We start from the raw sequence: 18,640 nt of genomic DNA, 5'->3' as shown, positions 1-18,640 counted from the left end.
TCCAGCTGATAAGCCTGAAAAAAAGGAGGGGAAATCAAATATTAGCACCTTAACCCGCGCCGTCCCGAGGACGTACTTCCACGTCCTCACGTTTTGTCACAGCTAATCCCGAGGACGTACTTCAACGTCCTGCAATTGCAAGGTTCATAATTTCCACAATTTTCAATTTTCGCGAGTCATTTTTGGTACGTATACACGGGACACCTTCCTCAACAAGATGCCAGGCAGAGACAATGCCTTACCCACCATGACCTCCTCCCCCCCCCTGCATGCCCTTTTTTCAGCAATTCACCTGTTATCAGTGACCTGGCCAGTATAGCCATGTCATGCCACGGTACGAAATTCAGGGCCAGAGTGATTCCCCAATCAATGACAATGTGGAGGACAAACTTTACATAGCATTAGAGGAAGAAACAGTTAGAAATGATGATCAGGTAATGTGGCAAAAAAAGGTCAGGTATTTGTGAGTGAAACAATGCTTATAATGCCTATATTACTGCTTGAAAACCAATATACTTTTGTACTACATATAAATTCGTAACAGTAAATAAATAAATACCGTTTATGAGTGGTGTGAAAGTTATCCTCCCATAGAACTCGTTTTCTTTGGTGCCAGCCTGATAGAAAACCCAGTAAAGTAAGGAGGCTCTCCTACCTGTAATGAGTATTTTAAACCTCAGGTGAGCGATTTCTCTATGAATTTTCGATGTTTCTCACCAAACGCGAAAGTTTTAGCAAAAAAAAAAAAGGTCGAAAATTGCCCGGGATTGGGGGGTACCAGTGGTCGAAAAGTGGCCGGGATGGGGCGGGTTAAGGCGAGGATATATTTTCCTCACCTTAAGGTGCTAGTATTTGATTTTCCCCCCTTTTTATTCATGCTTATCAGCTGGAAAAAACATCGACAAAGACAATGATGTAGGTTTTATGGCGATGAATACACTTATGAATGGTGAATATTAGCCGAGAAGAGAATTTTTGGGGTGTGCCTGGTGCCCTCGTCCTCAGGTTTTCACGGTCCTCACGATTTGATGATAGACCGGTAACCGTTGCCACGATAGTTTATTTTTCTTGCCAATTCTGCCACATTTAAGCCTACATGCCCACAGGTATTCCTAACTAATTAATTACGTAAACCTATTAATAGCGGAGTTTCCCGTTTTGAAGATAATGTCATAAGGTATAAAAAAAAAAAAAATGAAAATTTCGCAGAGCGGCACACGTTTCTTGCTTCGTTTCCTACCCCCTCTCCTCACCCGTCCAGGCGCCAACGGCTCCCAGTGCGTAAATTTGAATATCTGTCTCGCACCTAAAGCAAAGTAGGTCTTAATAAGGAAATGTGTATACAAGACTTTTTACTCAGAATTGCATATTTTTTCAGTTCTCCAAACATGTGACATACCGAGTATTACACCCAGGATTAAACAAGTATTCGACATTTAAGATTCGCAGTCTACCTGTATTCTCGAACACACGTACTGTAGAAATTTCGGGGGGGGGGGCGGAACCCCTCCCTGGCTGCGCCACTGACGAGAAGAATGTATGTGAGTGAGGTGGAGGAGGGGACAGGGAGGGAGAGGCCAAGGATGAGATGGAGGGATGGAGTGGAGAGGTGTATGAGGGAAAGGAGTGTGAGTTGGGAGCAGGGCAATGAAATGGCGGGGGAAAGAGCTACATGGAGGCGATTTGTTTGTGGCCACCCTTTACGGGATGAAGGCGTCTGGACATAGAGAGATACATACATAAATAGAAATGTAAATCTTTGTGTATAAACACACCCGTCCATTAACAGACATAAGCACAGACACACGAGCAAACTTGATTAGGTAAATACAGTGAGGGTACATGAGCAAAGCCACGATGATTTTCACATTTCTGAGCATTTTCATATTCTGTATGCCTCTTGCCGAGTTAATAAAAGAGGGAAGTTCGTGACAAATTAGCATCCATTCGTCCGTGTCTTCTGATGGGGTGAAAAGTTTTTACAAATCCCGCCTGTGCGTGTATGTCGAATTTGGCTTATCGGTATATGATTTTTTAGAAGTAAAGTGAAAATTTTTGAATATCATTTAACATTCCAGGCTCAGTATATCATTTTTCATATATTATTGTTTGTACCATACGAAATTGTTTAGTATTATTTCTTTGCCTGAGGTAATTAAAGAAGGCTCTGCATAACCTCTCCAGCTAGAAAAGTCTGCCCTCAGCTGAATGAAATCGGCTGGAAGTAGCAAGAACAAATTTACAAGATGTCGCGGTAGTGTGGGGGTTAATTATCAGCTCTTATGTTGTAACTGCATGTCATTTTTTTTTTTTTTTTTAATGCGAGGAAGAAGGAACCAAAGGCCATGAGCCTGCAGTAACAGTTCCCTCCAAGAGAAAAACAAAATACAATAGAGAGCCAAATTCAAGATCCGATCATTTTGAGATGCCTGGACACACTGCTTTTGAAAGACTGGAGATCATAGGCAGCAGGAAATACAGACAGAGGGAGACAGTTCCAGAGCTGACCTGGTGCATAAATGAAAGACTGGGAGTAACGGTTAACTCTTGCATTAGAGAGTTGGACAGAAAAGGGATGAGAGTTTGCTGACAGACGGGTGCTACGCGCCCGTCGTAGAGGTGGAGGAATGCAAGCAGACAGTTCAGAGGAGCAGTGACCATTAAAGTAGCGATAGAAAAGAGATAAAGATGCAACAGTGCGGCGAAGAGACAGGGGTTGAAGGGAGTCAGTAAGAGGAGGAGAGTTCATGAGACGAAAAGCCTTTGACTCCACCCTATTGAGAAGAGCTGTATGTGGGGAGCCTCCCCACACATGAGAGTTGTACTCCACACAGGGGCGGATAAAACACCTGTATAGAGTCAACAATTGTGCAGGGGTAAAGAAAGAGTGGAGTCAGCTTAGCACACCCAATCTCTTGGAAGCAGATTTTACAAGAGATGTAATATGATCTTTCCAAGATAAGTCCCGAGTAAATGTAACCCCAAGCATGTTCAAGGATGATGCAGGATTAAGCTGAATATTATTAAACATTGGTGGGTATACCTGTGGGAGATTTTGTCGGGTTGATAGGTGTAAGAACTGAGTCTTAGATGCATTAATAACAACCATATTATTTTTACCCCAGTCAGAGATACGAGCCAAGACAGCCATTAGGTGTGCCATAGCCTCATCCCTTGTTTGTTGAAGTAACTGTTGAGATGGGCGTTGCGGGAACCGAATGGAAAGGTGAAGGGTGGAGTCATCAGCGTATGAGTGGATAGGGTTAGATATACAGCTTAGAAGATCATTGATGGATAAAAGGAACAGAGTTGGTGATAGGACAGAGCCCTGAAGAACACCACTGTTAATAGATCTAGGAGAAGAACGATAGCCGTCTACAACAGCGGCTATAGAACGACCAGAAAGGAAGCTAGAGATGAAGGCACAGATAGAAGGATAGAAACCGTAGGAGGGCAGTTTGGAAATTAAAGATTTATGCCAGACTCGATCGAAAGCCTTTGAGATGTCAAGTACAATGGCAAAGTTTTCGCCAAAGTCCCGAAAGGAGGATGACCAGGAGTCTGAAAGGTAGGTGAGAAGATCGACAGTGGAGCGTCCCTGACGGAACCCGTACTGACGATCAGAAAGAAGATTGTGATAGGAAAGATGCCTTAAAATTTTTCTATTGAGAACTGACTCGAAAACTTTTGAAATGCAGGACGTTAAAGCAATTGGACGATAGTTGGAGGGTTGGGAGTGGTCACCCTTCTTTGGGACTGGCTGAATGAGAGCAAACTTCCAGCAAGAAGGAAAGGTACAAGTTGACAGACAAAGGCGAAAGAGTTTGCCTAGGCAGGGTGTAAGCACAGAAGCACAGTTCTTGAGAACAACAGGAGGGACCCCATCAGGCCCATATGCCTTGTTAGTACTGAGGCCTGGTGCTGTAGAGGGGCGCCTTCAAGTGGTGGCATCGATATGAACAGGGAACTTAACTTCCTGGTTACACAAACGTTCCCCAGCTACTTTCCCATCCCCCTAAATGAGGTTGGGGGACTGCAGGAGAGGGGTAACGTCAGCCTGCAGTCCACTTGGTTCTCAGTCACATAAGACTGGGGTTGCGACAACTACTACTACTATTACTACAACTACTGCTACTACAACTGCTGCTGCCACCACCACCACCACCACCACCACCACCACCACCACTACTACTACTACTACTACTACTACTACTAGTGGTAGTAGTAGTAACAGAAATTCGGAGGAATACCGAAGAATGGTAGAAAGTAGAAAATCTTTTAAGAATGCGTTGTCCAGTTGTAAGTGCAATGAAATATCTGAGAGATCTAGAGCTGTGCAAGAGAAATTTCAGAGCAAGAATATGCTTTATTTCTGGGGTGAAATAAGAAAGCAGAGTAATAAGATAAAATCATCTAAGATTACAAATGGAATGGCTAATGAAAATAATATTATCCAGTTGTTTGATGAAAAGTGGTTTAAGAATCAGGAAGAAGAAGATACTGGGGAGGAAACAGAGTTTTTGTCTAAATTAAGGGAAGTGTGGTATTCCAGGAGAAAAATGTGCATTAAAATGTCAGTAGAAACATTAAAACTTTAATCGAGAGGCTGAATGAAGGCATAGGTCATGACGGCAAACACTCTACATTACTGAAGCATGGATCTGAGGAATTTTTAGGTGTATTGGTGCGTTTTATAAACACTTGTTATAGTCATTGTTACATACCAGTGGAAATGCTGAAGGGTAATGTTACTCACATTGTTAAAGACATAAAAAGAAATGCATCACATTCATCTACCTACAGGCCAATAATGGTATCTTCATGTGTTTTAAAACTTTCAGAATTACACATTTTAGATGTTTTAAAAGAAAAGTGTGTTTTTAACTGTAGGCAGTTTAGATTTACAGAAGGACTGTCTACTGCTGATGTTTTTTTATTAAAAGAAACTATCAGACTATACACTAAAGGAGGCAAAACATCTTATGCAGTTTTTATGGATCTCTCAAAAGCTTTTAATAATGTGAATCATTTTAAACTGGGAACATTTTATTGGAGAGGGAATTTCCCCCTGACATGATTATAATTATTATGAATTATTTACGGAACACCAGTGTGAGAATTACTTGGAATAATTGTTTTGGTAATATTACCCTATCAATAGAGGTGTTCGACAAGGGGGAATTCTCTCTCCTTTGCTTTTTAAATTATACATTGATAATATAATTAAAACCTAATCGAAGGTGAATGTTGGATGTTGCCTTGTTTTTTTTTAGAGTAAATATCATTCCATATGCAGATGACATTGTAATTTTAGGTGATTCAAAAGAAAACACTGAGTTACTGTGTAAAATATTTGAGATTGAGGTAAATAATCTAGAGCTGAAAATCAACAGCAATAAATCCAAAGTTATGATATTTAATACAAGAAAAAATGAGGGGCACAGTATCCCTTGTATAAATCAGTATGAAGTAGTGATGAAATATAAATATTTAGGCTAGCTTGTACAAATGAAGACAGTTTTTCTGATAAATATGATACTGAGATAAGATTAAATTCTTTTTATTCTAAATTTAATTCCATATTCAGGAAATTTAAGAACATCAGTTCACAAACGTTGCTGTTTTTGTTTATGGCATATTGTGTTCCTGATTATAGGAACACAATATGGGACTTAAGAAAACACGAAAAGGTCTGCTGTTTAGAACATTTGAAGTTGTATATGCTAATGCAATAAAGAAAATAAATAATTCACTAAGAGTATCAAGTAATCATAGTGTGGCCATGCTAGCTGGTCTTTTTCTGCTAAGGCATCATGCAGCAGTCACACAGGCAAGATATGTGAAATACAGGCAAGATATGTGAAAACTTCATTAACGAAGAGGAATGTTTTACTTAGGATGAATATTCCTGTTTTTACCTCTGGCCATCATTTTATCCAGTTTGTAATCACTTTAATGAAAAATATGATATAAATATTATGAGAATGGAAACTGATATTAAATCAAGGATTGATTGGATTCAAAATCACGAAGAAACAAGAGGATTGCAAGTTACTGTGTGGACAGATAAAAAGAGGCGTAGGTTTGAGTTCCTTGGGTTATATTGAGCTGTGATGTTGCTGCAGTATGTAAATATGTATTATAGTATATGTACACTTGTATAAAGCGGTATATGTATGCAGATATTTATGTGTGTATGGTAAAATAAGATAACCTAGCAACATAATAGAATCTTACATATTTTTTTTTTAATGATACATTAGTGGATATCTTCTTTATTGGTACGAATGGTAGGCTGTTGTCCCTCTTACTGGTCATATGTGTGTTAAATACGAAACAAAGATGATTGATTGATTTATTGATTAACTACTACTACTGCTACTACTACTACTACTACTACAACTATTGCTGCCACCACCACCACCACTACTACTACTGTCACTGCTACCACCCCCACCCCCACCACCACCACCACCACCACCACTACTACTATTACGACTACTACTACTACTACTACTACTCGTTATTCCTGTGTGTGTATGTCCTCCAAACATTGCTATCAGCCTCATAATAGCTTTAGCTAGCCGTCTTCATTTTCACATTACATGGCTGACTATCGGGTTGTATATCTCTCCATGTATGTATCTATCTATCTGCCTCCATATCTATCAACCTAGCTGCTGCACGGCGCCATATCCAGGTAGTTTATTGAAAGACAACCGTGATAGAAGTATTTCCCCTCCTCTCTCTCTCTCTCTCTCTCTCTCTCTCTCTCTCTCTCTCTCTCTCTCTCTCTCTCTCTCTCACCTTGCTGATTGTGGAGATATACAATTTTAATAGCACGTTAAAGAAGGAATTTGCCCGTCTCTTCAAGATGTCGGTGTGGACGGTCCCGGGGTGAAGGCTGTTGGCTGTCACTGCTAAAAAAAGAAAAGTAGACTGATAAATAAATAGGAAGCCACCCAGCCAGATAGACAGACAGACAGATAGACCTGACAAACGGACCGACAGACAGGTAGACACAAGTAGACTGATAGATGAAAAGGCAGACCGAGAGACAGACAGACAGACAAACAGACAGACAGACAGACAGACCGACCGACAGACAGACAGACTGACAGATAGGTAGACAGACCTGACAAACGGACCGACAGAGACAGGTAGACACACCTGACAAACAGACGGTCGGATTAATAAACTGAATGTCTGATTGAGGAACTGATGGATGGATGGACTGCTTTGTGGATGGATAATGACTTATACTTTGCTATCCTCTTCTAAACTTGTGTAAGAGTAGGACTTTGTGTTACTATGAAAGACGGACTGACGAGTAATGATATGGGAATTTACATGGAAAGTTTTTTTTTTTTTTTTAAACAGAACTAATAGTTGTAGCTCCAGGTTCATCTGATATATGAACCCAGTGACCTACATACTTATATTACCTTCCTGCGATCCACCATTCTTTTTTTTTGGGGGGGGATAGGGACGTAGATGAGGCACGTTTATATAACCAGGCAGTTGAGCCACCTGGTTATATCCGTACCACCACGTGAAGGCGTCTCTCTTCAGCACTGGAAATATACTGAGAAGATATAATAGTTCGGGTCCCCGTCCAATGTGTAAAATGATCAGGACGATATGCGAATTAATTTATTTTCCCAGAACAGGTTTAGGGTGGGAAGAAGTATAAATTAGAAATGAAGACAAATAATTCTCCTGAAATGTACTGCTTGTATCTGTGTTCTGACCTTGACGGTATTAGTAGCCTTTTTGTTAATTATTAATGACCACCTGGCAACCTCCTTGTCGACACTAGCATGAGATGGTGAGAGGGCTAATGGTGACAACATTATCATTCACACTCAGCTGAATAAACACTGCCGAACATTAGGTGAAGCAGAATTCTAGACTTTTCCCAGTTACAGGAGGATAGGTAGCTGCAACTGACCTGTGCCCTGCAACCTGCACACCAACTCTAACATGAAGAGCACATTGCACAGCTTACTCTTGCTGTAAGCTCTCATTTGACAGTGGGACTCAACTCACGCTCAAAGTTACGGTCGTCAGTATCAGGGATCTGGGTGTCTTGTGGCCCAGGGAAGACACTTTGATGATGCGGCTGGGGGAACTCTGCTTCAGGCGATCTGCAGGATTAGATTAGGTTAGTCTACGTTTGGTTAGGACAGGTTAGGCTAGGTTAGATTAGGTTAGGTTAGGCTAGATTACGTTCGTTTAGGTTTGTGTGTAACTGCGCCATGAACTGTTAAGTGAGAAAAGTCGAGATGAGGTGGGTGAGGTTTAGTTAGATTAGGTAAGAGGAGCAGGAAGAACACTTACATATTACCACTGACCTAAGAGGAGATTGGTAAGGAGGAAGTGACGGAAGTGGTTGGTGGTCATGGTCACCTCAAGGCCGTACCTGTCACCACGCATTCCTCAGGGGCGTAGATGCCAGCGTTGTTCACCTGTACAGTAGATCGCACCACTGTACACAAGGGCACGTTAGTACTTTAGGCATAGTCTATACCCTTTAAGTTCCAACTTGTCCTAAAACTGCCATCTCTTCACCTTCAATGCCGAGTTTTAATAACAGATTAACCTTACAATATATGATGTTAGTCAAGGCTAGTCAAGAAAATGTCCTGTGGGAAGGATGTAGAGCTGCACTTTTGTCTTTTCTTGCCACTAAGCTATGTGAAATAAGCTGCAAAAGGATGAAAAGCTGGTCAAAGTTAGAACAAAATCACAGTAATTAACTGGTTTCCATAATGCCCAGCAGCCTGTGTTTCATGGCACACCAATAGTTGAATGTTACTTTGCTCCACCTCATGCTACCACTAAGGTGGTGCTTGTCCACTGCATTATTTGCGACTGGAGAATGTAATGCAGTACGATGTATTGGCAACAGCAAGGACAGTTATATGGAATGTTGTAGACGTATAGAAGAGTACTGAAAAGAGTTACAACACACAAAATTCAATCAACATCTCATCTTCATTCACTGGGATTCGAACCTCTGCCAACACAATAAACAGTGCAGAACTTTGAATGTTATGTAACATTTGTATCTTCCGAGCTACTAGAGTGCATGCACCACAAGACAAACAGAGCATCTTATGTCTATGGATCATATTCTTGTTAACATGTAGATTTTGTAACATCTTTTCGTCAGTGATATACTTTGTATATTGCACCTTCATATGTTTTTTTTATAAGAATATTAAGGTGAATTCAACAAAATAAATGGCTAAGGAAGAGGTGCAACGAAGTACCTCATGCAAAGAAAGCATAAATTGAAGATGGGACTCACCAGGACGTGGATATGTTTCTCAGTGTCTAGAATCTCTTGTGCGAACTTTCTGACGGAGGCGAGGTTGGAGGTGTCCAAATGTCCCACCACCACTTCACTTCCATCACTGGCCCCCTTAAGTAACTCACCTGGAGTGAGGCAGAGGGAGGGGGAGATATACAGAAAGGGTAGCGAGTCTTTTTTGTGCATGTGAGAGATGGGGTAATAAAAGAGGTACAAGGTAGGGTAGTGGATGTTGGAGTGACCCTGATGAGGGAGGATAGTGTTTGGAAACTCCCTGTACTCTTGTTTGCAGATGATACTGTGTTGTTGAGTGAAGACGAAGGAGAGCTGCAAGGCTTGGTGGATGAGTTTGGGAGAGTGTGTAAGAAACGGAATCTAAAGGTGAATGTAGGGAAGAGTAAAGTGATGGTCTTTGAGAGAGGTGAAGTCAGTGAATGTACAGCAAGGATGGATGGTGAGGAATTGGAAAATGTGAGTACGTTTAAGTACTTGGATAGTGTGATGAGTAAGGATGGAGGTTTGGAGGGTGAAGTGCTTGAAAGGGTACAGCAGGGAAGAAAGGTTGCTGGTTCTTTGAAAGCAGTGATAAGAAACAGGGAAGTGAGCATGGAAGTGAAAAAGTTACTACATGACAGTATTGTGATACCAACTCTAACGTACGGAAGTGAAGCTTGGACGTTATTGGAAAGACACAAGTCAAGAGTGAGAGCAGTGGAAATGAGTTATTTAAGAGGAGCCTTTGGAGTCACATGGAGAGACAGGCTGACGAATGAGGATATAAAGGAGCGTTGTGGTGTTGATGTGGATGTGATAGGAAGCGTTATGAGGAACACACTGAGGTGGTTTGGCCATGTGGAGAGGATGGAGGGTGAAAGACTGACGAAGAGAGTGTATATGAGTGAGGTGGAGGGGGGAAGAGGGAGGGGGAGGCCGAGGATGAGATGGAGAGATGGGGTGGAGACGTATATGAGAGAGGGGGGTGTGAGTTGAGAGCAGGGCAGTGAAATGGCGGGGGACAGGGCGAATTGGAGCGATTTGTTTGTGGCCACCCCAAAAGGGATTCAGGCGTCTGGCAATAGATAGATAGATAGATAGAGATAGGTGGCTTACGAGCATTTAGAATGTGTGTGTGTGTGTGTTATAAGAGACAGATAGGCACACACACACATTATATATATATATATATATATATATATATATATATATATATATATATATATATATATATATATATATATATATATATATATATTGGTACGGAACAGAGAGAGATAATGGACATTTCAAGTGAGAATACTAAAATCACTACTGTTCTGCAACGTTCCAGGTTCCAAACAAAAGACTTAGGTAAAATTACAAGTTAAAGTTTAATGCTCAAACTAACAACTAAACATTCAGGACTCATAAGGATTATATAATGGCAAAACAGGTAACATATATGGTTAACTGCAATAGCCTCTATTAACACGAATTTAGCAAGAACAAATTTATCTAAGTCAGTCCTGATAAATGAGAGAACCGGATAATGCTCAGTTAAAGCAAGATATATTATTACAGATACAAAATAATAATAATAATGGCTGACATTAAAAACTCTACATGAATCACAAAAAACCTAACCAGGCCTACGAATTAACGCCTTAAGCCATACAGAACAAGAAAAATGGTAACAACACTTATACTCAAATTATACAGCAGCTAGGTGGCTGGAGATTTCCTGAGCACTCACAAAAATAATAATACACTATACAGAGGAGGACAGAGATGTGAACAAAATGGGGGGTAGATCTAAGTGGCAATTAATGCAGAGACTGAGCTCATTATATAGGGGCCGGCAGAGCTTGATTCAACTTGCAAGAAGGAGGCGCAAATGAGGGCACAGAGGACGAAGAGTTGACACTCCTGCTCTGAACAACAGAAAGAACGACTTACTCTACTATAAGGGGGAGATGGGGGGAGTGAGGTAGAACACGCAAGCCTGGTCACTATGGAAGCCACGAGGCGAATCGTGATCAAACATGCAGCATACTGTACGTTAGAATTATACAAAGGATGATGAGATCATAGGCTATGTAACACTTCCCCACAAAGAAAAAGAAATTTACAAAGGAAATTTCTTATTACTCTAAAACAACCTGTCTAAAGTCTAGATAAGCAATCTGCAATAACATTTTCTTTCCCCTTGACATGTTGTATGTCTAATGAATACTCCTGAAGAAGTAGACTCCATCTTGTCAATCTCTGATTTTTATCTTTAAACTTACTAAGGAATTTCAGTGAGTTATGATCGGTATAAATGACTATGGGGTCAAAACCAGAACACAAATAAAATGAAAAATGCTGTAAACCCAAAATCAAGGCCAAAAGCTCTTTCTCAATAGTGGAGTAGTTCTTTTGAGGTGGAGTGAATTTCTTACTGTAATAAGATACAGGGTGTTCAATACCCTGATCTTCCTCTTACAGCAAAACAGCCTCAGCTCCTGTATCACTTGCGTCAACAGCCATCTTAAAAGGCTTAGCAAAATTTGGAGTAGTGAGCACTGGCTGACTTAATAGGATAGCTTTAAGTTTACTGAAAGAGGATTCACAATTATCGGTCCAGACAAATTTAACTCCCTTTTTCAGTAGGTCTGTAAGTGGTGATACAAGAATTGAAAAGTTAAGAACAAATCTCCTGTAATAACCTACCATTCCCAAAAATCTTTGTAGCTCTTTCCTACTTTTAGGTCTGGGAAGATCACTTATAACCTGAACCTTAGCTCCTGGTGGTGCAACGTGTCCATCACCAATTACGTACCCAAGGTACTGAACTTTCTAGCTTGACCAAACTCACACTTTGATAAATTAGCTACAAGATTAGCCTGAACCAAACGCTCAAGAAATTTACTGATATGGCATAGGTGATCTTTCCAGTTGTCACTGAAGATCAATACATCATCAATATAAACAACACACCCTGCCAAACCATCTGTTACAACATTCATGAGCTTCTGAAAAGTGGCTGGTGCATTCTTCATACCATATGGCATTACAGAACATGCAAAAGTCTTTCCTAGTGTTACAAAACATGAGATCTCCCTAGCACGTTCAGTCATAGGTACTTGCCAGTATCCCTTTAACAAATCAAACTTACTTATGTAACTAGCCTTTCCGATCTTGTCTATGCAATCTTCCACTTGAGGGAGAGGGTAAGTGTCTGTTTTGGTTATCTGATTAACACGTCTGTAGTCAATGCAAAGCCACTGTGACCCACCTGGCTTAGGGACTAGCTAGAGAGACAGGAGAACTCCACTCGCTCTGACAGGGCTCAATCATCTTGTGGTCCAACAGGTAGCCAAGCTCCTTCTGGATGAGAGGAACTTTCACTGGGTTCACACGGTAAGGTGGCAGTTTAATTGGCTTTGCGTCTCCAACATCGACATCATGCATCAACACAGTGGTTCTTCCTGGAGTGGCACGGAACACTTGCGGGTACTCCTGCAGTAATGCCGAAAACTCCTGCCTTTCCTCGGGAGCTAGATGAGAAAGCTTAGACTGGAGATCGTTCATGATATCAGGATTCTTCCCCAAACTATCACTCAGGCTCATACTGCATGGGAGAACTTCACTTGCAGACTCGGGTGGAACAGCTACAGTGCAGACTGGGTTATTTTCGTCCCGCCTGTGATATAACTTTAGCATGTTGATGTGACAAAGTTGCTTGTTCTTTCTACGATCTGGGGCAGCGATGACGTAGTTGACATCACTGAGTTTCTTCTCCACGAAATAAAGACCACTAAACTTGGCTTGAAGAGGTTGCCCATGTACCGGTAGCAGAATCAAAACCTGATCTCCTGGCTGAAAGTGGCGTAACCTGGACTTCTTATCATACCAAGTCTTCATCTTTTCCTGAGTAGCTCCTAAATTCTCTCTCGCCAGCTGTAAAGCACTGGACAGCCGTTCTTTGAACTTCATCACATACTCTAGCAGGTTGACGTCATCTTCCTCCGACAGTCAGCATTCCTTGAGTAGCTTAAGGGGTCCTCTTACTTCATGGTCAAACAGTAGTTCAAAGGGTGAGAAGCCCAGTGATTCATTTGGAGATTCTCTTGCAGCAAATACAACGAATGAAAGACCTTTATCCCAGTCTTTCTGATGTTCCAAACAGTATTTCCTGATCATCAATTTGAGTGTTTGATGATATCTCTCCAACGCTCCTTGGGTCTGGGGATGGTAAGCTGAAGACATGATCTGGGTGATGCCCAAGTCATTCAGAAACTGCTTGAAAACATTTGACATGAAATTACTTCCCCGGTCTGACTGTACCTCCTTGGGCAGACCAAACTTGGTGAAGAACCCTAGCATTTCCTTAACCACGTTCTTTGCTGAGATATTTCTAAGTGAAATGGCTTCAGGATAACGAGTAGCCATATCAATCAGGGTCAGCATATAAGAAAATCCTGAAGAAGTCTTAGGGAGAGGGCCCACAATATCCACCAACACACGGGTGAAAGGCGCCTCAAAAGAAGGAATGGGAACTAGAGGTGCAACCTTTTCGGTCTGATTACACTTCCCCACAACTTGACAGGTGTTACAAGACTTACAATACCAGGAAACATCTCTGAAGATACCTGGCCAGTAGAAGTGTTTCAAAATGCTTGCCAAAGTCTACCTCATTCCAAGGTGTCCTGCCAAACTGGAATCATGAGCCACTCTAATGATATCCTGCCTACAAACACAAGGGATGATAACTTGATGTACAACCTCCCATTCACAGTTGGCTGATGCTGTTCGGGGTCTCCACTTTCTCATAAGTACTCCTGACTTTATATAATAACAAGTAGAAGCACCAGCTGACTCTTCCTCACTGCAAGCAGAGTTAGCTAGACCTTTCAACTCAGGGTCAGCAACCTGCAACTCAACCAACTCTTGACGAGACAAATTATCAACACTACGGGGTACTGCCTCATCTGGTGAGTGGTCCAAATTAGCAAGAAAAGTGTCAGCTAGGATAACATCATCATCATCATTATCCTCTAAGTCATTAGTAACTTTAAATTTAGCCCTAGTGACAGCACATGCAGAGAACACATCAGGAACATCACAATCCTGGGTCGCAGTCACTGGTTCACTAGACAACTGAGGAGCTGGACACACTTGACTTCCACCAATATCATTTCCAAGTAAGAAAGTTACACCTGACATTGGGAGTGTCTCAACCAACCCAACCATAACGGAACCATTAACAAAACCACACTCTAAATTCACTCTGCACAGAGGGACAGAGAAGTAATTATTCCCTACACCTTGTAAGATTACAGTTTCATCAGAGGAATTAACATTAGAGCCTAGAACACTGGTCAGCATAAGGGATTGGAAAGCACCTGTATCACGATGTATTTTAACTGATTTCCTGTCATTACTGTCCAGAGGACTGACAAAACCATCAGACAGGAAATTAGCACATGAACTCTTGAGAGTGTCACCCACGTTACTGCTCAAAAGAGGAGCTTCATCATGAGAATCTAATTTACCCCTCAAAGCAGGTTCAGTTAACTCAGTTAAAGAATTCTGGGAACTCTCAAGGGTGGACACTAGACCAATTGACTGAATATTTAAAGACTCCTTTTTGTTCACATCACGCTGTCTCCTGAAACATTTCTCCGTAGTATAACCAAGCTTACTACAATAAGTACATTTACTTTTCTGAAATCTAGAGGTGAAGCTGGTATTTACTTCCTGAGAAACATCATCTTTATTCTCTTTCCTGTTACCTATACTCTGAGTAGAGGCAACGTACTTACTCTCAGCTTTCCTTTTTTCTTTAGAATATCTCTTGTGAGTGAGAACATATTCATCAGCTAAAACTGCAGCATCAGACAAATTATCTATTCTTTTCTCATCAAGATATAGGCTTACATCTTTATTAATACACCTTTTGAAGTCCTCCAGCAAAATCATCTGCTTAAATTTATCAAAATCAGAATTTACATTCTTAGAATTTAACCACTGCTCTAACAGATCTTCTTTGATTTTTGCATACTCAGCATGGGATTGCTTATCTTGCTTATAAGTTGTCCTAAATTTTACTCTATAGGCTTCAGGGACAAGCTCATAGGCCTTAAGAATCAAGCTCTTAACTACACCATAATTATCAGATTGATCCTGAGGCAAAGATGCATAAGTTCCTTGAGCTTTACCGGTGAGAACACTCTGTAGGAGTACTGGCCAATACTTTTTGGGCCAATTAAAACCTGCAGCTAGCCTCTCAAACAACTGAAAATACTTTGTTAAATCAGATTCATTAAAAGGAGGGACAAGTTTAACATTTTTAGCCACATCAAAATCATCAGAGCTAGATGATCCAGTTCCACTTTGTTTCATGCGATACTCATGGTCTGCCTGAATCCTAGCAAGTTCAACTTGTGCCTGTGCCTCCTGAATACGAGCCTGAGACTCAGCCTCCTTAGCACGAGCCTCCTGCAGGGCCAGCTGTAACTTAGCTATTTCAATCTGCTTTTGCTCATCTGGAGGAGTTACATTAAACAAGCTTTTATTAATCATGTCAACAATTTGATCTTTAGACTGATAAGAGTGAACAGCAATTCCCAATTGTTGAGCAACAAGCTTAAGTTCATTCTTTGTTCTGTTTTCTACATCACACACTGTTTGCACATTTGACAAAAAATCTTTGGCTTCATCAAGAGTAGTAATAGTAGACATCATGAATACATCACAGTCACAAAATATCAAGCAATATCCTTATGATAATATCCTGAATATCATGGCAAGGTCGCCAAATTTATGTTATGGAACAGAGAGAGATAATGGACACTTCAAGTGAGAATACTAAAATCACTACTGTTCTGCAACGTTCCAGGTTCCAAACAAAAGACTTAGGTAAAATTACAAGTTAAAGTTTAATGCTCAAACTAACAACTAAACATTCAGGACTCATAAGGATGGCAAAACAGGTAACATATATGGTTAACTGCAATAGCCTCTATTAACACGAATTTAGCAAGAACAAATTTATCTAAGTCAGCCCTGATAAATGAGAGAACCGGATAATGCTCAGTTAAAGCAAGATATATTATTACAAATACAAAATATTATTGATAGTGACTGACATTAAAAACTCTACATGAATCACAAAAAACCTTACCAGGCCTACGAATTAAAGCCTTAGGCCATACAGTACAAGAAAAATGGTAACAACACATATACTCAAATTTTACAGCAGCTAGATGGCTGGAGACTTCCTGAGCACTCACAAAAATAATTATACACTATACAGGGGAGGACAGAGATGTGAACAAAATGAGTAGTAGATCTAAGTGGCAATTAATGCAGAGACTGAGCTCATTATATAGGGGCCGGCAGAGCTTGATTCAACTTGCAAGAAGGAGGCGCAAATGAGGGCACAGAGGACGACGAGTTGACACTCCTGCTCTGAACAACAGAAAGAACGACTTACTCTACTCTAAGGGGGAGAAGGGGGGAGTGAGGTAGAACACGCAAGCCTGGTCACTATGGAAGCCACGAGGCGAATCGTGATCAAACATGCAGCATCGTGTACGTTAGAATTATACAGAGGATGATGAAATCATAGGCTATATATATATATATATATATATATATATATATATATATATATATATATATATATATATATATATATATATATATATATATATATATATATATATATATATATATGAAATGGCAGCTGATTAGGAGGAGAGATTGAGACAGTTGGTAGAGGAGTTTGAAAGGGTGTGTGAAAGGAGGAAATTGAGAGTAAATGAGAATAAGAGTAAAGTGATGACTTATACGCGGTTGGTAGATTGTAAGAGGATGAATATAGTTTTGAACAGTGAGTTGCTTAGGGAGGCAGAATGTTTTAAATATTTAGGGTCACATGTTGCTGTGGATGGAAGAATAGATGTAGAAGTGAAGTTTAGAATGAATGAAGTAGGAAAGATGCTGGGAGGAATGAAAAAAGTGTTTAGATGTCGTTCGCTTAGAATGGATGTAAAAGAGAAGGCTGTATGACAGTGTAGTGGTACCGACTGCGTTACATGGGGCTGAAACATGGACTATGGGTGTAGCAGAGAGGAAAAGTTTGAATGTAATGGAGATGAGGCGCCTGAGGAATATGTGTGGAGTGATGCGTTTGGATCAAGTTGAGCAGACAGCGTTGTGATGGTTTGGGCATATGGAGAGAATGAATGAAAAGCGATTGGTGAAAAAGATGTGAGAGGTGTAAGGCTGAGAGGAGGACCACGAATAGGATGGATTGACAGTGTGAGAGGGTTAGATGTGAGAGGGATGTCTGTTGACCAAGGAAGGGTGGCTGTGCATGATAGGAATGACTGGAGAGAAAGTGTGAATGAATAAATGGTGACACGACGGGATATTCTCCCACAATTGGTCTGATCAACTGATCAGGTCAGGGGCGGGTAAGGGGCTGGGTCCATTATGATGTTCCAAGGGTAAACCAGCTCTCCTTTCGGGACCTGCTGCATATGTCACTGACTGCACTGAACAGTTGACCCTCATGCAGCGTGGTGAGGTGAGGATCTGTCCCTTCTACTCTTAGGGCTAAGATACGAATCAATGTGTGTGTGAATGAGTAAATTAAGAGTATGTCATCCTGTCTCACCTACCTCCCTTTCTTTGGGGGAGGTTGGGGGAGGTAGGCTAAGTATATATATATATATATATATATGGAGAAAGCATATGCCAGGGTAGATAGACAAGGATTGTGGAAAGTGTTAAGAATATATGGAGCAGATGGGAGTTGTTGAATGTTGTGAAGAGTACGTACGAGGGTGTTAGGGCTGCAGTGCATGTGGATACTGAACTGAGTAAATTATTCTATCTGAAGGTTGGATTGAAACAGGGTTGTGTCATCTCTCCATGGCTGTTCAATCTGTATATGGATGGGGTTAAAAAAGTGATACAAAGTAGGGCAGTGGATGTTGGAGCGGCCCTAGTGAGAGAGGGCAGTGTTTGGAAACCCCCAGTGCTGTTGTTTGCAGATGATACTGTGTCGTTAGGTGAAGACGAAAGGGAGCTGCAAGGTTTGGTGGATGAGTTTGGGAGAATGAATAAGAAATGGAATCTAAAGGTGCATGTAGGGATGAGTAAAGTTACGATCTTCGAGAGAAATGACGTCAGTGAATGCACAGTGAGGATGGATGAGGAGGAAATGGAAAATGTGAGTTTGCTTCAGTACTTGGGTAGTGGGATGAGTATGGATGGAACTGTAGGGGGTGAAGTGCTTGAAAGGGAACAGCAAGGAAGAAAGGTTGCTGGTTCCATGAAAACAGTGATAAGAAA

At 41.0% G+C, this 18,640-nt stretch overlaps 1 pseudogene; it reads right to left on the bottom strand.

Annotated features, from left to right (window-relative positions):
- LOC145394754 (retinol dehydrogenase 11-like) overlaps positions 1–18,640 on the bottom strand; it is a 38,405-nt pseudogene that overhangs the window by 14,393 nt on the left and 5,372 nt on the right.

Source organism: Coenobita brevimanus, chromosome 28 (assembly GCF_032717465.1).
Source record: "Coenobita brevimanus isolate Jiangsu-jjx chromosome 28, ASM3271746v2, whole genome shotgun sequence".
In the NCBI taxonomy this organism is placed as follows: Eukaryota; Metazoa; Arthropoda; class Malacostraca; order Decapoda; family Coenobitidae; genus Coenobita; species Coenobita brevimanus.
The sequence above is the reverse complement of the archived record's forward strand: the minus strand, read 5'-3'. Positions and strand labels throughout refer to the sequence as shown.